The sequence below is a fragment of the Poeciliopsis prolifica genome, unplaced genomic scaffold (genome assembly GCF_027474105.1).
Source record: "Poeciliopsis prolifica strain line A6 unplaced genomic scaffold, Auburn_PproV2 SCAFFOLD127, whole genome shotgun sequence".
In the NCBI taxonomy this organism is placed as follows: Eukaryota; Metazoa; Chordata; class Actinopteri; order Cyprinodontiformes; family Poeciliidae; genus Poeciliopsis; species Poeciliopsis prolifica.
In genome coordinates, this window is record NW_026562502.1 from 320819 (window position 1) to 344476 (window position 23658).

At 45.3% G+C, this 23658-nt stretch overlaps 1 pseudogene; it reads left to right on the forward strand.

Moving 5' to 3' along the window:
- On the forward strand, positions 1–23535 carry LOC129355218 (aspartyl/asparaginyl beta-hydroxylase-like; annotated as a pseudogene).
- Positions 23536–23658: the final 123 nt, after the last annotated feature.

The following is a 23658-nucleotide window of genomic DNA, read 5'->3' on the forward strand; positions in this document are numbered from 1 at the left end:
TGGTATCCAAGTGAAGAGGAGATTTTGGGGGAACTGATCGTTTCATCACCGAGAGGCAGAAGAGCCGCAGCTCCAGTCCGGTCCAGAGGGCTTTCCGGCGGCTTGCAGGTGGATGTTGTTGCTGCTCAGCTGGAGGCAAACAGCGGGGAACTCAGGAAGAAATGGCGCAGAAGAAGAATTCAAAAACTCACAATAAAAGAGGTTGGTTATGTTTTTTTACTATGCGCTCGAGACGCGCCTTCAAGCGAAACTCTATTAGAAGACTTTGAGATTTTAAGTTTTTTTCTTTTGAAGTGATTACAGAAAAAACCCAACCATACTAACCTGATCGTATCCATACACTTATGAATCACGTCATTTCGGCTTTCAGTTCTGCCTTTCAGATGTTTAGATTATTGTTTTTGGGGCTAAAACCACCTCCTAATTAGCGATCAGAACAGCTTAAGAACTTAAGAAAATAAATAGAAATATCCAAATGTGTTGATGCTGGTAACGCCGAATTCTTCTGGGTGTTTTATGCTATAGTGTTTCAGTCATAATTTCCATTTTTTGTTTGCTATTTCAACCATGAAGGAGAGTTTCTAAAACGAGCAGAATTTCGAATGGAGTCAGTTTAGGCGCTAAGCTAGCGCCGCTACCTGTGTTTATGCTGCTAACAGAGGCTAAGCTGGATGTTCGCAGTCTCTGCTGGATGTTGTGTGTTTCTAAAGGATGTTTTGTGTTGGTAATAATAATGATGCGGGGTGTGTTAATAATGGAGGGAAACGCAGATGCGTTTCTGCTAACGTGTCCGGAGAGGTTGTTGACCCTCAGTCATGTTTGTTAGGACTCCGTTTCCTGTGATTCTCTGAAAAGCTTCACTGGGTCTGAAGTGCTTCCAGAAACACCGACACGCTCACTTTAAACATTAAATAATTCAATACTCGGGGAATATTCACCATGCAGACTGACAGAGATTTAAGGAGGAGCGGCAAAAGCAGAGGAGGTGGAGAAGCAGAGCTGATGGAGCATCACCGCTGCTCCCTGGATCTGCTAGCACAAAAACTGACTGACGATACTTGGGCTATATGACAGATAAATAAAGTATTTCTGACTTGAATTGGTGTTGTGGGGTGGTAGTTGTTCCTGGTTGACCTCCTCAAGTTGACCTCCTCAAGTTGACCTCCTCAGGCTGACCTCCTCAGGTTGACCTCCTCAGGTTGACCTCCTCAGGCTGACCTCCTCAGGCTGACCTCCTCAGGTTGACCTCCTCAAGTTGACCTCCTCAGGCTGACCTCCTCAGGTTGACCTCCTCAAGTTGACCTCCTCAGGCTGACCTCCTCAGGTTGACCTCCTCAGGCTGACCTCCTCAGGCTGACCTCCTCAGGTTGACCTCCTCAAGTTGACCTCCTCAGGCTGACCTCCTCAGGTTGACCTCCTCAGGTTGACCTCCTCAGGCTGACCTCCTCAGGCTGACCTCCTCAGGTTGACCTCCTCAAGTTGACCTCCTCAGGCTGACCTCCTCAGGTTGACCTCCTCAAGTTGACCTCCTCAGGCTGACCTCCTCAGGTTGACCTCCTCAGGCTGACCTCCTCAGGCTGACCTCCTCAGGTTGACCTCCTCAAGTTGACCTCCTCAGGCTGACCTCCTCAGGTTGACCTCCTCAAGTTGACCTCCTCAGGCTGACCTCCTCAGGCTGACCTCCTCAGGTTGACCTCCTCAGGCTGACCTCCTCAGGCTGACCTCCTCAGGCTGACCTCCTCAGGCTGACCTCCTCAGGCTGACCTCCTCAAGTTGACCTCAGGTTGACCTCCTCAAGTTGACCTCCTCAGGTTGACCTCCTCAGGTTGACCTCCTCAGGCTGACCTCCTCAGGCTGACCTCCTCAGGCTGACCTCCTCAGGTTGACCTCCTCAGGCTGACCTCCTCAGGCTGACCTCCTCAGGTTGACCTCCTCAGGTTGACCTCCATCAGTTGTTTTCTTGCCTCCTGCTATCGATGCTAAAAGCTGAAAACAAGCAGGATGTGTTTGAGCTGCAGCTCATCTTCATGAGGGAACTTCCTGTCACCTCACAGATCTCACCTCCAGAACTGTGACCAGGCCCAGCGCTGGAGGTCAGAGGTCACGCAGGAAGCTGTAGGTGTAGCTGGTTGATTTCTATCTTTAGCTTCAGTGATTTTTACTGAGGCTGTGAGGGTTGAAGTTCATCTCAGCTCTGTTGTTTACAAACATATGTCTGGTACCGTCTGGTACCGTCTGGTACCGGCTGGTACCGACTGGTACCGGCTGGTGTATGTATATTTGTGAACCATCTCAGGATCTTTTCCTGTATATTCATAAATAGCAGGCTTTTTACCTTTGACCTGTTGGGTCGAGTCCAGAACCAGGAGAATGTTCTGGTTCTTCAGCAGAACTGAATTCTTCTTGATTCTTTTAGTTTTTAATTTTGTCTCTTTATTTATTTTTTATTTAATATCTTTTGTTTGTGTCTGTCTTTATTTATTTTTAAAAAATTGTTTAAAGTTTTATTTATATTTTGACTTTATTGCTTTATTTCCTATATTTTAATAATTACATTTATTGTCTTTGTCTGTTTTTCATTTTATTTCTTTTTATTGTTTTCTGATGCTAAGCGACGGACAGAGGAGGAGAATCGAGTCAAGGTCGCTCTGCGGCATCCCAGGCTCTCCTGGAGCCTCTCTGGGTTTTGTCAGCTCTAATAATAAACCGGGTCAGGTTCCGGACCGGGTTCCGGCTCGGGTTCTGATGCTTTGTGAACTCAGAGCTGTTGTTGGAGGAAGAGGAGGAGCTTTTCCCTCTTCATCGCCAGCTCTCTGAGCTCCAGGTAGCTGGAGGATCTTTAAGGTTCTGGAGTAATATCTGTGTGGTTCTGGTTCTGTTCTGGACCTGTTTTGCTTGGTGGGCTATGCAGCGCTGCGCCTCCTCCCAGCCTCCTGTGGAGGAGATCCACGCTGAGGAAGAGGAGGTGGAGGAAGAGCAGGAGGCGTTTCAGGAGACGGGTAGGCCCGGCAGCTGAAGCTGGTTCTGGTTCTGTTGGGTTTGGGTCTAACTGGTGGGGCTCGTTTAGGAGGCGTTAACGAGGAGCAGGTCGGTCCAGTGGAGGAGCCGTCGGTCCAGGAACCGGTGAGCCTTAGCATGCTATGGTTCTGGTTCTGGTTCTGATCTGCTTTTACTTCAACTGGGTTCCTGTCAGAACCGGTGCTGAGTCTGACCCATAGGAGTCCAAATGGACAGCTGCTGGTATCAGCTGCAGATATTTCGGTCCTGAACAGCTGCTCTCTCTATTCCTGGTCCAATCGGACTGTCAACCCGACCCAGGTCCTTCTGGCAGCAGTTTGGGTTCTGATCCAGTAGAGGACCGGTTCTGGTCAGTGGACCTGATAGAACCAGTGATAAACGACCACTGGTACCAGTCCAACTGGTTCTTATCAGCAGGTTTAAGAGAACCTGAATCAGGAGTTTTAAGCATTCTGATTGGCTGTTGGGCTCCATGAGCCCGCCTCCAGTTAGTATTTCAGCCAGTCCAAACAGGAACCAGGAAATAACAGCCAAACTGGAACCAGTTGGTCCAGTTGGGTGGAAATGCTGCTTCTATATTCTTGTTTCCAGATCTGATTTGACTCCAGTTCCACCAAAACTACTGGTTCTGGTCCAGAACAAAGAACCGTCTCCATTGGTACAGGGGGGGGGTCACATGGACACCAGCAACCAATCAGAACGTCAGGAATGATTTTTAAACTCCAGTTTAGCCTGAGGTTTTATTCTGAAGCTCCTGAAGCTGAGCCACAGCAGGAACCAAGCAGGTTGCTTTAGAACCGGGTCAGAGCAGCAGTCAGAACCGAGTTAAAAAACTCAGTGTTTATAAAAACTACCAGTTAAAAAACTGAGTTTATAAAAGCTACAAACTGAGTTATAAACTCTGAAGATGAGATTAGAAACTTTTTTCAGTGCCTTCGTTACAAAGTGTTCCTCTGATAAAAAATAATTTTAAACTTCATCAGATTACAGACCTCTGAAGGAAATTATTATTGATCAGGAAAAGCGATTGATCTGCTGCAGATGATTGATTGTGTGACAGCAGATCTGAAAACATTCAAAGGTTTTGACATGTTTGCCTTTTCTGGTAAAAAGCCGTCTACTTCCTCATTCTTTTGAAACTGTTCTGTATTTTTGGTTAATGCTGATCAATAAGGTCAGGATGTGGGTCGCTTAACTTGTGAACATCATTGTAAAGGAAGCAAACCCGTTTTATTTGGAGGAACTCACCGATGGTTCTGGTTCTGCTTTCCACAATAGAAATAAAACCAAGATGTCTGTGTTTTATAAAGGATAAAACTAACATTTTAGATCCTAAAATGTCCGTCTTGTCTTTCGCACCAGAACGTCTTTAATGTGAGGAAATGATTGTTCACATTTTGCTGATGAATCGCAGCGACCCGTTTGGGTCAGAACGACCTGCATCAGATCTCCTCATGACCCTGAATATGTTTCAGTCGTCTCCATGACAGAAACGCTGTTTACTGACAACGCCTCGGTTCACCGCCTGACCGATGCGGCCAGGCTGACAATTAAAGCTGCAGTTACACTTTAAAAAATACTTTTCTAAATGTTTGTTGAAGGGTTGCCATGTTGTGACAGTTTGTTATGAGGCCCAAGACAATCTGCTATGTCTGAAGAAATGACCAAAAACAGACAATCAGAGCCAGGAGAAGGGGCTTAGCGCTGTCAATTACCCCCATGTACCTGCTGCCAAATGTGCTAATTGTGGGGAAACAACTTAATCTTACATTAAAACAGTTTTTCTGCTGTCATCAGAGGCTATGCTAACTAGTCTGAGCATTCACAACATGCTATGCTAGCTACAGTGTAAAAGAGACCCAGGGGAAAGTTGATTGACAGTGCTAAGACCCGCCTCCTGCCTCTGATTGGTTGTTTCGAGTTAGCATTGGGAGATTTGCTCTCACAGATGATCTGTCTCATGTCTGTCTGTCACAATATGGTGATAGTTTTGATAAGTATATAAAAAACTAAATAAAAAATCTACTACGCAGAGCTCAGGAGCTCCACCAGTGGTTTGCTAATTGCAGCTGGCTAGTCTGAAGGAGCTGAGAGGGGGAGGAGCTGTGCCTCGAAGGCGGGGCTAAGTCCACTCAGGCGTTTATAGAAGATAAATCAGTAAATCTGTGATTTTGTTTGCTGGTGATGTGTGCAGATGGCCGGCCGGCTCCTGTGGAGCATAAGAATGGGAAGCGGGCCGAAGCCGGACCCGGAGCGGCGGATGGCGGTCCGAGGTTCTCCATGTTCACCTGGCTGGTGGTCGTGGCTCTTCTGGGTGTCTGGAGCTCCGTGGCCGTCTTCTACTTCGACATCGTGGACTACGACAAAGTGTTGGGTAAGATGGCCGCCGCACAGGGCCGAGCAGCTGCTCTGTGACGTCTCTAACCGCTCTGCTCCTCTGCCTTCATCCCTCTTCCTCTGCATGCAGCGAGGGCGCAGGAGTTTCGTATGAACTTTTCTGAAGTTCTGCAAGGTATGAAAGCGTTTCACCCCGTTTTCCCTCAGCCTGATTACTGCAGGGTTCAGTTAGTGAGTTAGCTTAGCGCTGACAAAGAGGGAACCGCCATCAGTCCGAAACATCTCACTGCGGTTTAGTGGAAATAAGGGGAACTGAGCGGCTGTGCAGACAAACTGCTCCAGCCTGTCTGCTTCAATGAAGCCTCAACTTCCCCTCTGCAGCCTGCAGGTTCTGGTCGGCCCGGTTTGACCCGGTTCGGCCCGGTTTAACCTGGTTCTGACTCTGTGGTTGCTTCTGTCTCTCTGAAGGTTCAGGCTGACAGACGACCGCAGTCATCCTCACCACATCCTTCCTCTGCATCGTGTTGCTCTTTCATCTCCTTTGATCTCATGACTCTGAAACGTTTTTCCTCTTTCATCACCAGCCAGTCAAACTTCACGCCTCGCATGGAGAAACGTCTCAAATTGTTTAGAAAGCTGCAGTTTCACAACCTCAAACTCAAACTAATTGTCAGTTTCATCCTCAGATCTGTTAGTTTTCATAAAAGTTTTTATTTTATGATTTAAGTTTTTTTTAATGATTTTTAAATTATAAAAAAATAAAACAAAATAAAATACAAGTTTCAACCCAACAAGACACTCGCAGTTTGTTTCCGGTGCGACGTGAAGAACTTCTGCATCGTCTCACAGATATTAACTGATTTTATGTTGTTTTTTTCAGAGCAGCCGATGGAAAATGATTCATGGTTTTCTACTGTTTATACTTGAAATATATGAAAAAGAGAATTTATATTCAACTAGAGCTAAAATAAGGAATTAATTATTGAAATAATCAGCTGGTTTAGTAATCAGTTAATCATTCAGTGTCTAAACTGAAGCAAAGAGACTCAAAAAAAGTCGACATGATGAAAGAACGACAGTCGGAGCAGCAATGAAGCCAAAACTGTACAGAAATGAAAACATTTATATAAATATGGACTCAAAAAAAAAACTTTTTTTCTGTAAATATACTCAGAACTCCACAAGCAAGTTTAGCTGTAAACTCTGTAACTATTTTCTACCTGTTATTAATAAAACAACCAATCAGAACCAGGAGGCGGGTGTTAGTGCTGCCTATCATGCTTGTATATGTGCTTCTGCCAGCCTCCCCCTTCTCTCTGCTATGCTGCAGCTGCTTTCTGATAGCAGAGTCTGCCAGGAATGCTAAGGCTAGTTAGCATAGCCACCTGAGGCTTACAGAGTGGTAAATAATCTGCTTTAATCCTTCATTGATCTCAGAATGAGCGGTTAGCGTACATGCTAAATGAACAAGCTGGGATCTTCTGACAGTCAGGAAGTTAAACTGTTGAACCGATTTAATGTGAAAGCCTTCATCCTGACTGTGGAAACTCCTCTTCCTCAGGGAAACTAGCCGCCTATGACACGGATGGAGACGGAGACTTCGATGTGGAGGACGCCAAAGTTCTGCTCGGCAAGTCCATTTCCTCCTTGCTAAACGACTGATGTGGTTTACATGAAGGCCTGGGCTTAAAACTTTAATCACCTGGTGACCTTTAACCCTGAGCTCATCCTTCATAGACTAACAGCACCGGCTGTTCAGACGCATGAACGTCCTCCAGTGTTTCTGTCGTTTGAGTTTTATTGCAGTGAAAGTTGGATGCTGACTGGAGATTCAGCAATGATTGATAAAAATCAATGAGCAGCGCAGTGAAAAAGATTCAATTGATCACTAATATTTCGGCAAATAGCATCATCTGCCATGAAGGAGAATGTGTTTTCAAGCCATTTTCAGAGAATATGATGGTAATAAGCCATAATAATAATAATAATGCAAGAACAGATTCTCAAAGATCAATAAAGGACTAATTTAATTTAACCTTGGAGCTGGAAAACTTTTAAACATCCAAAATAAGTAAAAGAACAGAAAACAAATGAAACCTGCTGTTTGTCTCAAACAGCAGGTTGAAGATTTTTATCATCCAGTTTTTGAAGGAGAAAAATGATAAATGATGCAAAGGAAATTATTGATCTCGTTTCAAACTATGATGTGATTGATTTATTGCTCATTGCAACAGGACCAAGCTTGATCCTTGTGGAACTCCCAGAGATTTGAATCAAGTTGACCTTTGACATGGATGCACAAAATGAACGTCAGTCTGATCAGTGAAACTGGGCCGACATGAACAGTTTGTGTTTCTGTTGATCATGACCGTATGCAGGGTCAGAGGTCAAAGGTTAGGTTAACATCGGTGTGACGTGTTCTCCCTAACTTTAGAGCATTAAGAGCAGAAATGAAGCGTCTTTGTGTAGTTTCTGATTGTGTGACGTGTTTTTCCTCCTCTGTGTGTCCGGTCTGGTCCGGTCCGGTCTGGTCCGGTCCGGTCTGGTCCGGTCCAGTCTGGTCCGGTCCAGTCTGGTCCGGTCCGGTCTGGCTGAACCGACTGTTTTACTGTCCGGAGGTGTTTAGTTGCTCTTAGATTGAATCTCTGCAGCTGTTCTGTACCCAGAAGCTGCATCTGGTCAGTGAATCAGGCTGGAAACGGAGAGGAAGATGAAGCGTGTCTGTGACCAGCAGAGGGCGCTGTTTCACCGGCTCAGCTGACGAGACGAGACTGAGAGAAAGTGTTTTTCTGATGTTTCTGGATCATCTTTAACTTTCAATCTTTCTCCCTCATTCATCATTTCTTTATTTTTTCATCCTGGTTTCGTTCCAGTCGTCCTTTTCTCCAACCTGCCGTTTTCTTTTCTTAAACTCCTCCTTATTTTCAGTCCTCCATCTTCCCCTCCATCCCGTTCTCCTCCTTTTCTTTCCCTCTCTCTCGTCAGGCCTGACCAAAGATGGCGGCCGTAGCGCCAACGGCGAGTCGCTCGAAGAGGTTCTGAACATTTTAGCAGAGGAGGGCTCTGATTGGATCTATGGCTTCTTCACCTTCCTTTGATGTAGTTTCTCCCCCGCACAGCGAGGTGAGGAAGAGGAGGAGGAGGAGGAAGGGGCAGAGGCCGCTGCTGATGATGTGGAGGTCCAAAAGGCAGGTCATTCTGGACCTGCAGAACCAGTAGAACAGAAGCAGGCAGTCTGACGGCATAGAACCAGATCCAACGGGTCTGAGCCGGAGCTGCGGTTCCCACTGCAGGACCGGACTGGGCAGACTGGGTTCTGGAGACAAGTACAACAAACAAGGAGAACTGAAGAGGAAGAGATGAACACCGTTTTATTTGGTCACTTTTAATATTATAACCAGTTTTTGTGTTCAGACAAGCTGATCAGAAAGAAAAATAATTAATATTTTAGCTCAAATTAAAAGTTTTGCAACATTATATAACCACATAATCTCATGATTTTATGTCAGATTTTATTTTATTTATTGAGCTATTATTAGATAAATAAAAATGTATGCAATTTGTTGTTTCGGTACAACATTATTAGGACCAGGCTAAGAATTATCATAATAATATTAGAATTTTAATAATTTTAGAATAAAGTGTTAATATTAGAAAAATAAAGAGGCAATATTACCATAAAAAAGTTTTAAAATTATGAGAAAAATTGGTTTTAATGAGATAAAGACTTGGATAATTAAGATCAAACGTGACCAAAGTCATGTAAAAATAAAATTACATCATTACGACTTTATTCTTGGTTCATTTTGATTTTTTGTCATATTATAAGTTACAAGTCAAGAATAATTATGAGTCAGCAGTATTGACATTAAAATCTTCTGCTCTTTGAGATCAAATCATGTTTTTGTGTTTAAATGAATGCACTCGTTGCTGCGTTCTGATTGGCTGGCTGCTTGAACATGATTGTGTCTAATCAGTTTAGTTTCGGGCGTTAACGTCTCTTCCTGATTGTCGGTAAAATCTCAGTTTTTTTTAGTCTGAATGGTTCATAGAAACCATGCAATTTCTATGAAACTGCATGGTTGGTGTGTTTACACTTTGTTTTATAACCAAAGGTTAACCTCGTTTATTAAACCTGAAACCAGCTGCATCCATGTTGATATCCCTCCTGTGACCTTTAACCTCCCTGAACTTCATCAGCTGTTCTTCCTGTTTCCTGAGCTAAAGCTGCAGCTCTCCCCTCAGATCAGAGGACGTTCAGAGGAAGCTCTGAGCGGATCAGAACAGGTACGGTTGGCTGGGTTTGGGTCTGTCTGGAGCGCCGCGCTCACCTGATGCGTGTTTCTGTTCTGAACTCCGTAGAGGAGGAGAAGAAGAAGAGAGGGAGGCACAGAGGTAAACAGTGGTATCTCCATGTTGAACCTGACAGCATGTCTGTTGGATTCAGCTGGAAACACCTTCAACCTCTTCAACAATTTAACATTTAGTAACAGTTTTAACTAAACAACAAACTTTAATGCTTTATTTTTACCTGTTTAAACTAACCAGTGTTTTATTAGGCGTTTGTAGAAAAGGGATTGCTGTATTGAACAGTTGATTGTTTGTTTCTCCTGAGCCACAAAGACATGATTCAGTTCAGTTTTAAGAATGGCTGCACCAAAATCTGCTCACTGGTTTTGGTCCTGGTGAGTTTACTGGTTACAAGAGAAAGGCTGATTGGTCACCAGTTTGGCTGATTCTGATCGTCAGCTGATTTCTTGATGGATCACTGTCAATAAATGTTCATGATGCTTCTTGATCTGCATGGACTTCCTGCCTTGCATTAAATCGCATGGTTTTGTTGTTTTGCTGCTCGTGTTTAATCATGAGCTGTTCGTGCTGAAAGCAAAACGGTTAACATTTTGATTTGTTGTTAATCTTTGGAGATAAGATGGTTAGCTCCCAGAAAGCCTTTCACTCGGCTTTGGTTGAGGTTCCCTGATGCTCGCCTGTGAGATGGTTGTGTTCAGCATGAGAGTAAATGTGGACGACCTCAGCAGTTTGACGAGTTGTTTCTACTCTCAGCACCAGGTGAGACTTCAGGAGAGGCTGAAACAAACCAAACCAAAGGTACTAAAATGTTCATGAAATAATTAGCACCACTAATAGGCCTGTCGCGATAAACGATAAGTCAATTAATCGCACGATAAGATAAAACTATCGACCTCATTTCAATTATCGGCTATATCGTTTCTTCCTGCCTTTTTCTCTTCCTGTTGATGACACTGAATGAAAAAAGGCTCAACTCCACTGACCCTCCCTTACTTCCTTATTTCCTTAGTGTAATGTCCAGCGCGCTGCACCATCTTGTGGCCGATTGTCGACTCATTATCAAAACCTGAGAGACACATCAGCCGACAGAAATCCTCGCTATAACGGTTCGATCGAACCGTGTTGTGTCCAACAATGGACACAAAATAATAAGTCCAGTTCACTAACTTTGAAACCAGGAATTAATCAATTCCTTACTACAATCTACCTGCAATGCATGTAGCTACTGTCAGTCTGACTGAATGAAAATCATTATATTTATGTCACGTTAATGACGAACAGCTGAAAAGTTACCAGGTTTTCTGGTAGAAATTTCACTCCAACTCCTCCCCGAGTTATTTATATTTTTTGCACAAACTGTTGAATAAATATTCATGTTGTTTCTGATGTCTGCTGGACTTCGGGTTGCATCGTGTCAGCTGTTCGGGATTCCCTCCGTGTTTCCCCTCAGAAAGCAGGAGGAGAATCCGCGCTTTCTGATTGGCTACATTCAGATCAACGGCTACATTCGGTCACATTCAACAGGCTGTGTCACTCTCCCAGTCTGGATAAAATCCTTGATTTAGATCAGAGCAACGATCTACCGTAACACACGACGATCTACCGTAACACACAACGATCTACCGTAACACACAACGATCTACCGTAACACACAACGATCTACCTTAACACACAACGATCTATCATAACACACAACGATCTACCTTAACACACAACGATCTACCGTAACACACGACGATCTACCGTAACACACGACGATCTACCGTAACACACAACGATCTACCGTAACACACAACGATCTACCTTAACACACAACGATCTACCATAACACACAACGATCTACCTTAACACACAACGATCTACCGTAACACACAACGATCTACCGTAACACACGACGATCTACCGTAACACACAACGATCTACCATAACACACAACGATCTACCGTAACACACGACGATCTACCGTAACACACTAGTGACAATCTTAAAACGAAGAATATTCTAAGATTGTCGTTTGGGGTAAAAAATCCTGTAGTTTGAATTTTTGCATCAGGCAGTCTGATTCTTCTCTATTTAAATCTAATGATTACTGAAGGGCAATAAACTATACAGACTTCATAATCTGCACTCTTTTGGTTGAATGCAGTATTTATTTCCACTTTGGCTTCATGTTTAGTTTATTCAAGTACATTTATTGTTAATGGAGACTGAGAATCTTTTATTTTTGGTTTTATTTATTTTGTGTATCAGTCCCAGTGTTAAGTGTCTTTTGAAAGCAAAGTGTTTCTATCTTTGGCAGGAAATCACATGTATTATTATGTAATTTCCATTAAATCGATGTAAAAAGGTCTTCAAACAATATTATCGTTTATCGCAATAATTTTTGAGACAATTTATCGCCCAACAAAATCTGTTATCGTGACAGGCCTAATCACTAATTGATCCTAATTGTTGCATGCTGTAGCAGCTTAATGACAGAACCAGTCAACTGTTTGGAAGGACAAGGTTATGGGATGATGTCTTCTAGGCAGATGAGCTCAAGTTGGAGATGATTCCTCCAACAGGCTGAATATCTTATTAACTTTAAGGTTTGAACCCCTGACCCTTAGGAAGCAGTCCTTAGTGATATAGGCATGGTTATATTGTGATGACAATAGGCACCTTTAGTATCATGTCTGTGTTTCCAGTCAGTAAAACAAACAAAAGGATGTCACTCAAGTTCATGTTAGTTTTCAGTTGAAACCATAAATATTAACGAGTCTCGCACATCCTCGTTGCCGTCTGTGGAGATGATCCTTTCTAACCGCTCCACTGAAATCTTTCAGCTCAGACTTCGGGTCCTCTGATCCGAGGCGTCAAGCTGCGCTCGGCTCTGAGGGAGGAGCTCAGGCTGATCCATGAGAAGATGGAGGCCAAGAGAATCGCTCGGATCGCACTGGCCGAGATCCGGGCGCTCCTGGCTGAGGAGGAGCAGGAGAGGGAGGCGGCTTGGGCACAGAAGATGAAGGACCTGGAAGCAGCACAGGAACAAATGAAAGAAGAGAGAAGGATAGAAGAACAAAGGGTGGAGAAGGAGAGACTGGAAAAGGAAAAGGAGGAAAAGGAAAAACTGGAGAAGGAGAGACTGGAAAAGGAAAAGGAGGAAAAGGAAAAACTGGAGAAGGAGAGACTGGAAAAGGAAAAGGAGGAAAAGGAAAAGCAGGAGATGGAGAGACTAGCGAGGGAAAAGGCGGAGAAGGAGAGACTAGCGAGGGAACGAGTGGAGAAGGAGAGACTAGCGAGGGAACAAGTGGAGAAGGAGAGACTAGCGAGGGAAAAAACTGGAGAAGGAGAGACTAGCGAGGGAACAAGTGGAGAAGGAGAGACTAGCGAGGGAACAAGTGGAGAAGGAGAGACTAGCGAGGGAACAAGTGGAGAAGGAGAGACTAGCGAGGGAACAAGTGGAGAAGGAGAGACTAGCGAGGGATAAACTGGAGAAGGAGAGACTAGTGAGGGATAAACTGGAGAAGGAGAGACTGGAAAAGGAAAAGAAGGAAAAGGAAAAACTGGAGAAGGAGAGACTAGCGAGGGAACGAGTGGAGAAGGAGAGACTAGTGAGGGAACGAGTGGAGAAGGAGAGACTAGCGAGGGAACGAGTGGAGAAGGAGAGACTAGCGAGGGAACGAGTGGAGAAGGAGAGACTAGCGAGGGAACGAGTGGAGAAGGAGAGACTAGCGAGGGAACGAGTGGAGAAGGAGAGACTAGCGAGGGAAAAGGCGGAGAAGGAGAGACTAGCGAGGGAACGAGTGGAGAAGGAGAGACTAGCGAGGGAACGAGTGGAGAAGGAGAGACTAGCGAGGGAACGAGTGGAGAAGGAGAGACTAGCGAGGGAACGAGTGGAGAAGGAGAGACTAGCGAGGGAAAAACTGGAGAAGGAGAGACTAGTGAGGGATAAACTGGAGAAGGAGAGACTAGCGAGGGAAAAGGCGGAGAAGGAGAGACTAACGAGGGAAAAGGCGGAGAAGGAGAGACTAGCGAGGGAAAAGGCGGAGAAGGAGAGACTAGCGAGGGAACGAGTGGAGAAGGAGAGACTAGCGAGGGAACGAGTGGAACGACAGAGGGCAGAAAAAGAGAGAAGTGAGAGGGAGCGCCTCATCAAGGAGAAGGAGAGACTCCAAAGTGAAAGGGTTGCTAAGGAGAAAGCAGAGAGAAAGAAGAATAGAGAGGGAACAACTTGGTAAGGAGAGAGAGAGAATCGCCAAACAGAAGGAGCAACTAGAAAAAGAAAGACTGGAAAGGATTGCTAAAGAAAGAGAAAGAACGGCCAAAGAAAAATCTGAAAAGGAAAAGATAGACAGAGCGACTAAAGAGAAGGAAGAGAGGGAGAGGATTGCTAGAGAAAGAGCTCAATGGGCTCAGGAGAAAGAGAGATCAGAGAAAGACCTGGCATTGAGGAAGGAAAGGGAGAAGCAGGAGAGGGACAAGTTGGAGAAACAAAGGCTGTCCAGACAGAAGGAACTGATGGAGAGACAGCGGCTGGCTAGAGAGAAGGCCCTCCAGGACAAGATGGAGGCCGACAGGTTGGCCAAGGAGAAGCAACAAAATGCCACAAAGAATGACATGAAGAGACGAGACCTTTCAGAGACGAACTACAATGCTTCCCAAGCTTTAGCTCCAGCAGCCATCAAGAGGGACAAGATGGTTGCTGATGGGACTAAAAACTGACTGATGAATGTCATCCTACTCTATAGTCCAGGGAAACGATTGAACTCCCGGTTTAAAAACCAGGTTTATCTGGGTTGGAATTGTTTGGACACATGCAATATACCTGTTGGGATATTGGAGCCAAATTCTGTTTGGTCTCTATAGATGGGCTGTACGAGCCGAGGGGTGACAGGTGGTAGGCAGGCTATGAACCCAGATGGACTAAGTTTTTGACCGCTGTGGCTGAGTCCGTGTAAATACTGTTGCTGTGTACTTCTGAGTTATAGGGTTGTGCATTAATCGTCTTGTCACAGTTGAATAAGCTGATGAACCTGAAATCCACTGACTTTCACGTGCCACAAGAGGTACAATGCTTGTCTCTTGTGCGTCACGGCAAAGCAGCTGTGGATCAGCACTTCACTAGTACAGTATTGCACTGGTTAGTACAGGGGATGACACCAGTTCTCCTCTGTATCCAACTCTTAGCAAGTTGAATCAGATAGTTTTATTTTGACAGATAAGTAAAGTTTTCCAAGATTTCACTCTCTAGGTACCTGGAGAGTACCCCCAGGTACTCTGACTGCTACTGGAAGGATCTCCAGTAGCAGGTACTCTGGAGAGTACCCCCAGGTACTCTGACTGCCACTGAAGGATCTCCCAGTAGCAGTCAGTCTTGCTCCCGATCGTATCGTATGTATCATAGACATACAGAAGGTCCCCAGGTCGGGACTCAAACCCAGTCAACCGTTCTACCATCAGCCCACTCTGGTGTTTGGTTTATATCAGCTGGTGCTCCATGTAGATACTCCTAGCCACTTTATTTTTCTTCATAGTTGCGTGTTTTGGATGATCTATGGGGATGATCATAAAAGTGACCATAACAAATATGAAATTGTATTAAATTCTATATTTTTTTCCTAAAAGCTTTTCAGACCTTCCCAGATTGCTGTTCTGATCCAGTTTGGGCCAATTGAAGAGAGGGATTTGATGCATTAATGGCCAAAAAAAAAAAAAAGTCTTTAGGAAACATCCCCAACTTCTGAAAAAGTTGCAACTAAGCATTGTACTTCTAAAAAATGTTGCCTAAAACCAGTGTTAGGAACTAAAACGTTAGCTGTGCTAACCCTAAAGCGGCACTGTAGCGCTAAGGCACTACACTAACGCGGTATGGAGCAGAAGCTAATGCTAACATTGCTCAACAGTCAATTACAAGAACTTCAATAGAGATGTCACACTTTATTCAACTGAACGTTTACAAAACAACCAATTAATTAGCTAAAGTGCGAAGCTAAAAATGAGCTCCTCTCTTAGCAGATGTTTGTCCACCACTGTATGAAACAGACAGCTGGAAGGACCGAGTGGAGAAGACCCCAGCAGCGTTTGAATATTGCTGTTGTGTAACTGATCGTTGACACGGGACCAGCAGGGGGCGCTATACAAACAGACTTTGCTGCATCAGAAGCTCCACCCCCTTACTGCTGGTTCACAAACATTCAACCTGTAATCATGGTAACTGTTGTCAGTTTTATGTTTTAAACAATCAATAAAAAGCCTCTTAAAAAGCAGAAGCACTGAAACTAAGTTAGTTTATTCTAAACTTGATATATTTAACATAAGGATCTGACCTCATGTTTATGTGTGTGGTTGTTTGTTAGGACTGCTTTGGTTTAAGTTCATTTGTTTTATTCATGGATTTTGTTCTTGAATGTTTTGAGCTTGTAGTTTGTAGTGAAATGTTTGGCGTTCATGATCCTCTGGGTTCCTCCTCCTGGTGACGTCGGCCTGTAAACCACATCAGTCAGACACTCTGCAGGTTTCTGCTGTTTTCATGTATTTCATGCCTGTATTTTAATAAAACAGTGAAAATGTTTTGGCTTCAGTTGAAGCTCCTTTTTTCATTTACTTAGATTCTACAAGACTTTTCCAAACGGAGATGTTGCTGGAAGGGTCTCCAGTAGCAGTCAGTCTTGCACCTGATCTGAATTTCCCTCTGAATGGAGACCTCCCCGACATGCTAAACGCTTAACATCCAGGCATCAGAGAATACTCCATCACATCTGCTGATCCAGCTCCTTTGTTTTTGCCACTCCTCTTATACCTCTGCCTGGCAGTACGGTTAGATAGACGTTTGCAGTAGGGGATATGACGGCGGGAAGAGATAGTTTGAACCTCCTCCATTTCTCCAACAGAGATTTGGGGTCAAAGGTCAGGTATTATTTGAGTTATTCTCATCAGTTTCTAACAGTTATAAAAATGACACCAAGAAAGAAAAAGTTTTTTTTTCTTGTAATAAAGGTCAAATTTCAGAATTAATTGATTCCCATTGTTTGATAACCAACCTGAAGGGGGCGCTGGAGCCTGTACAAGTATTCACACCCCAAACCTCAGTGGGTTTTCATTGGGTCCGATGGCCGCCTGCTGCAGCACATGATCTTTACCTTTAAGGTTCTGCTCTGGGGTTGGGTTCTGGGGGAACCGGGTTCCTGGACGGTTCTGGAGGGGAACCGGGTTCCTGGACGGTTCTGATGTAGAACCGGGTTCCTGGACGGTTCAGGAGGGGAACCGGGTTCCTGGACGGTTCTGATATAGAACCGGGTTCCTGGGTCATTCGGTCCCATTTAAACTGTTTGGGTTGCCAACAGGGCTGGGAGCAGCGCCGGCGCTGAAGGGGAGATCACCTGAAGAGAGAACAGGTGAGGTCTGATGGGATCATTTAGCCAGATGTTAGTGGCCACTTTATTAGGTACACTTCTGCTCTGGATAGGTCAGCCAATCACATGGAGTTCAACCTGACCATCAGAATCAGAACCAAAGAGGATTTAAGTGACTGACAGCTGAATAAACAAGCTGCTGATGTGTTTTTGTTGTTAGAAGAGCCCAGTAAACCTGAGGTGGAAACGCCGACCAAGGGAGCTCCAGAACCGGAGGAGGACGGTCCTGGAGCCGAGGAGACATCAGGTGGGACATGGACACCTGTCCTTTCTCTGCAGCAGCAGGTTCAGAGGATTAAACCCGAATCAGGATTATTTAGCTGAAATAACTCATGTTTGTGACTCACTGCTCACCTGCTGCCTGTTGGCATGAGGACGGTAACGCTGTGTCTGCTGCAGTCCCTGGATCTCAGGACCTGGAGTCTGAAATCCAAGGTTGGTTCCGCTGAGCGGCTGCTGCATGTGAGGGATGACTAACTCAATTAGGGTCTGGCGGCGGTCCAGCTGCAGCTGTAACTCAGAACCGGTGGAAAGACTGCTAAACAGAACCAGGTTCTACAGCTAACATTTACCAGATCACACTGGGGCTTTTAGTGCACCACAGCAGTGCTAGGCTCCGCTAACAGTTAGCATGATGGCAAAGCTCTATACACACATGGCATTTAGTAAAACTAACGCTACAGTGCTCAATACAAGTGGTAGGTAGTTGAAGCTAATGCTAATGCCCTAAAGCTACATTGTATTAGCAGAAACGAATGCTAAAAGATTAGACATGCATAGAGTTTAGTTGAAGCTAATGCTAAAGTTCTAAATTCAATAATGTTCAGACCCTCCATGTGTTGTGAGGAGGCTAACAGTTTAGTAAAGGTAATTTAGGATGTTAAGATCACTTATTGTCTTCAAAATAAAAGCTACAGTAGTAAGCAAAATATGAGCTAAAGAGCACTAGCTCTTTATCTCTGCTAATAGAGCATTAGCTCTTTAGCTCTGCTAATAGAGCATTAGCTCTTTAGCTCTGCTAATAGAGCATTAGCTCTGCTAATAGAGCATAAGCTCTTTAGCTCTGCTAATAGAGCATTAGCAGAAGCATGGCCACCACTGCATGAAATCTGCTCTGCGCTGCAGATCAAAACGTTTCCACGTTGTGTTAAAGCAGCTTTATTATACCTTTAGCCTCGCTGGCTAACTGGTTAGCACTGCTTAGCTTCATATTAGCCGTCTTTAAGACACGCTCCTTTCATCTTCTCCTCCCGCCTGTGATCCAGTCTGTCTCTGAATCAGCCGCTCCATTACCGGCTCGGCTGCATGTATCGGACCTCTTCCAGAACCGGGCGGGCCAGAGATCCGGGTTCGATCCGCAGTCTGACCGTTGTTGTTTCCTCTGCAGCCGCCGTTCCTCTGCCGCCGCTGGACGACAGCCATTTTATTCCAGGTGAGTCTGTAGCTTCCTGTTTCCTGTCCAGAGTCTGTGGATCCTTATGAACCTGCTGTTTGTTCTGCAGACGACCCGGCAGAACCCGAGAGCACTACGGTCAGTACCAGAACCAGAACCACAACCAGACCCGGTCCTGTCGGGTTCTAACCAGTCTGTGTTTGTTCCAGAGGAGGAGCCCGTTTCCATCGACACCACAGGAGGTGAGCCCCTCCCCCACCTGGTGCTGATCATTCAGTGGTTCTGATTCTGACCTTCTGTGTTTCCTGGTCCAGTTCTGGTGGAGGAGAACCAGCAAGAGGAGACTGAAGGTGGGTCCGACCAATGACCCGGTTGTGGTTCTGGTCACGTCTGTCTCATAAATGATGAGAAACTGAATCTGTAGTTACAAACAAGTTTTATGTAACTGATATTAAAATTATTGAAGAAATTCAAAAATTTTATTTTGATAATTATAAAATAACGTTTTACTTTTTTATAGAAATAAAGAGGTTTAATATTTTTACTTTACATATTTTTAGCTTGAATATTTAAATCAATTTGTTTTAAATTCTTCCGTAATTTTTAAATTCTGTTTTACTTTAAATATTATTTTAGTGACTATTAAAGTTTTTACTGTAATTTCGGTTTTACTTTAAATATTTGTTTAATTTGCTCGTTTCTTTATCTTCACATTTCCATGCATGAAGCTGTAATAATGAGTCCTGCTGTTGTTCTGCAGGGGAATCGGGTCGGTACCGGACCAGCTCCAAACTCTCCCAGGAAGCAGGTGGGAAAAAATGATAAAATAATCTGTTCGTTGTTTCAGTTCAGTCACTGACAAGTTTCTGATTTGCAGAAGCGGAGGAGCCTCCAAAAGCAGAACCAGAACCCCAGACTGGGTCGACCCGACCCACAGAGAGCAGGCGGGAAGCTGATGGTGAGAACTCGCTGCTGGTTTATGACTTTTGCACGGAGCCACCCAGCCGACAAGGACCGGCTCTACCGTTAGAATGAAGTCCAGTTTGTTTGTTTGACCTTTGACCTCTGGTTCGGTTCTGTGGGTCAGGAGCAGCAGAGAAAGCGGCCGAGGAGCAGAAGGAAAAAGGTAAAAATAAAATCATGAAATCTTCTTCTGTGGTTTTATTTAATCTCCTTCGTCGTTCTGTTGGTCCTCCAGCAAAGAAGAAGAAACCCAAACTGCTGAACAAGATGGATAAAGCATCAAATCAGAGATCGATGCGGCGGGAGAGGCTGAGGAAGAAGGTAGAGGAACCGACCGGGAGACATTTCCTCTTCCTCCGGCTGATCCACGCCGTGACCTTCCTCTTCCTCCTCTTCCTCAGGGGAACCTGGACCTGGCCCTGAAGGCGTTTGATTCACTGGTCCAGCAGCACCCTCTGAGCCCGCGCGCTCGCTACGGGAAGGCCCAGGTAGGGTACAGGAGGGCCGTACGCAGCGCCGGGCCGTACGCAGCGCCGGGCCGTACGCAGCGCCGGGCCGGTTCTGGTCCGTAACACAGTGTCGACCCGGCAGGTGCAGGACGATCTGGCGGAGAAGCTGCGCAGCAACGATCTGCTGCAGAGCGCCATCAACACGTACGGAGAGGCCGCAGAGCTGCCTGACGTGACCTCTGACCTGCTGAGGGCAGCGCTGAAGAGACGAGCTGAGAGGCAGCAGTTCCTAGGTAACAACAGTGTCAGGACCGGTCGGACCGGGTCAGGACCGGGACCCGGGTTTAATATGTCGATGCTCTAAACTCAGCGTTTCTCCTGTGAATTAATTTAGATTTCGTTGGATTTGAATTGGATTTTATTTGGATTCACTGGATTCTAGTTTAATTTCTTTGGGACTTTTGCTAATTTATTTGGATTTCATTTAATTTTATTTGGATATTTTTGCATTTTTAATTAATTTTATTTGAAGTTTCATTGGATTTTATTGCTTTTCTGTAATCTATCTGGATTTCGTTTTTATTTGGAGTTTGATGGATTTGAATTGGAATCTATTTGGATTTCATTTAATTTTATTAGGATATTTTCAGTTTTATTTTTATTTGGGTGGATGTAATTGGGTAGTTTGGGATTTCATATGATTTTTGACGTAAATGTTAAAAACAGGAACAGGAAGTAGAATCTCTTCTTTGATCTGCATGTGGAGGCCGGACCCTGGGGTCAAAGTTCATGTTGCGTTGCTCCCAGGTCGGATGCGGGGGTCGCTGGCGGCGACGCTGCAGAAACTCGTCGACGTTTTTCCCCCGACGTCGACCTGAGGAACGACCTGGGCGTCGCCCACCTGCTGCTAGGCGACAACAAGGGAGCCAAGAAGGTTTACGAAGAGGTGCGTCGGTTCGCTCGCTCAGACGCTCCTGTTTCGGGTTTTAAGCTCCCTGCTGATTGGCTGCGTGTCGTTTGCCCCGCCCCCAGGTCCTTGCTGTTGCCCCTAGCAACGGGTTTGCCAAGGTTCACTACGGCTTCATCCTGAAGGCGGAAAAAGGATCGCAGAGAGCATCCCGTTCCTCAGGGTGGGTCAGGCAGCTTTGGCTCACTGCGTTATTGATTATTAATGAGGAATGACCATCGCCCCTCCCCACCCCGTTTCTGCAGGAAGGCTTGGAGTCCGGCGAGCCGGGAACCGACGACGGCAGGTTTTACTTCCACCTGGGAGACGCTCTGCAGCGAGTCGGAGACGACAGCGTGAGTGACTGATCAATATCAGTTATAATCAGGAAATCATCAGTTATTAGTTAAAACTGCTTCATGAACAGATCAGAACTGAGCAACAATTTCTCCTCCACTGAATGAATGTTGCTCATGTTTTCACTTATTTAAATTATTAAATTAGCTTAAAATGTCAAAAAAGAGTCACATTTGTTCATCAGAACAAAAACTTCAAACTTAAAACATTTCTGCTGACGCGTTTCTTTAAATGCTGTAATGTCCATGTTTGTCCACCAGGTGGTGCTGTTTCCCCATAACTGAACATTTTCATTAGTTATTTTCTCAGCTTTTCCTTCCTAATGAAAAAAAGTCACTATTTATGTTTATTAATGTTTTATGTGTTTTAAAAAGTTTTTATTGATATTGAAGGGAGTTTCAAGACAAAATTGTAGTTATGTAACAAACATGATCTAGAATGCCGAAAAATATATTATTTAGAATCTATTTGGAATTTATTTAATTTAATTTACAATTTATTGGGATTATTGGTTTGCACTGGAATCTATTTGGATTTTATTAAAATATTATTTAATTGATAAAATTTAATTTAATCAATTTAATTTTATTTTATACCTGGATTGTTTTTAATATTTTGTGTTTTTTGGATTTTATTGCTTTTTTTCTGGATTTTAAAGGTCAGATGTATGCAGTTCTGTGAGCAGGCCACAAGGTGTCGCTTTCTGATTCATTCATTCATCCATGGTTTGGGTTAAAGGGACATGAACACATGAACTGGGTCAGAATTGAATGAAAAGTTTAATTTGGTTGACCTGAAAGCAGTTGAGCTGGTTTGGTCCAATCAGGAGTGAGGATTGGTTCCCCTGGTCCCGCCCTCTGTTGGTTCTGTCTGTGCTGGTTCTGACTGAGCGACCCGGTCCATCTGCAGGCGTACCAGTGGTACGAGCGGGGTCACCAGCGAGGGCACTTCGCCTCCGTGTGGCAGCGCTCGCTCTACAACGTGGAGGACTGAAGGCTCAGCCCTGGTGGACGCCGCAGGAGACGGGATACACCGACCTGGTCCGGGTACGTCGCCGTGACGACCGTCCTGGACCGCTTAGGGCCCACGTGAACTGGGTCAGAACCGGGCCTGCACCGCTCAGGGCCGGTTCTGATCGGGACCACGGTGTGTCCAGATGCTGGAGCGGAACTGGAAGACGATCCGGGACGAAGCGCTGGCGGTGATGGACCGCGCGCGGCCGCTTCCTTCCTGAGGAGGAGAACCTGAGGGAGAAAGGAGAGTGGGGCCAGTACACGCTGTGGCAGCAAGGTGCTGACCCGGTAACCAGGACCGACCAGAACCGCTGGTCGGACCTCGGCTAACTGGTGTTGATCCGTGTCTCCAGGGAAACGCGGGAAACGCCTGCCAGGGCGTCCCGAAGACCTGCGCCCTGATGGAGCGGTTTCCTGAAGCGACGGGCTGCAAGAGAGGGCAGGTACCCGACCAGAACCAGAACCTCCCGCCATGGAGGGAACTCCAACCAATCATCCTGTTTGGTGTCTTATAGCTTTGCTGCTAATAATCTCAGAGTTTAAACTGTTTTCTTTTTCCTCACTTCCTGTCCCTGGTTTGTCCCTCCTGACTTCCTGTCGCCGTGGCCTAGATAAAGTTCTCGGTGATGCAGCCTGGGACTCACGTCTGGCCTCACACCGGACCCACCAACTGCAGGCTGCGGATGCACCTGGGCCTCGTCATCCCGGCGCCGGGCTGCAGGATCCGCTGCACCAACCAGACCAGGTGAGCCTGCTGCGGGACCACCGGCCCAAAGTTTCAACCACTTCCTGTGACATCACCGTCCACTTCCTGTTGGCAGGGAGTGGGAGGAGGGGAGGGTCCTGATCTTTGACGACTCCTTTGAGCACGAGGTGTGGCAGGAGGCCGACAGCTACCGCCTGATCCTCATCGTGGACGTTTGGCACCCCGCAGCTGAGCCAGTACCAGCGCCAGACGCTCAGCCCCATTTAGGACCGGTTCTGACCCGGTTCTGCCGGCCCGGTTCTGTGGACCCCACGGTTTGAGTCATGGAAGGAGCGGCCTGACTGATGAATGTTTTAAACTACTGACTGGACGTTAACCCGGACGGCTTTCTGAGCCCGGTTCTGATCGGGTCGGGTTCTGGTGTTCCGTCGTGATCATGGATCCATTCACTTCCTTTCATAATGAACCAGAACCACGTCCTTCAGTCCATCCCTGTCTGTGAATTATTGAAACACTACAGCTGAAGCTCTGGACCTTCACAATAAAAGCCTGCATCATGTTTTAACTTAACTTTAGCTCCGCCTCTCTGCTCCTGATCAGCTTTTTGGTTTTGACTTTTTTTTTTTGCACATTTACTTTGTAATACAAGATGTTAAAAAGATGATTAATATTTTATAAAAATAAAAAATTTAAAAAAAGTAAATTTAGCGTCTGGTTCTGACGTTTCTTCCTGTTTGGTTTGTTCAGTTTTACTGGAAGAGAAGTGGAAAT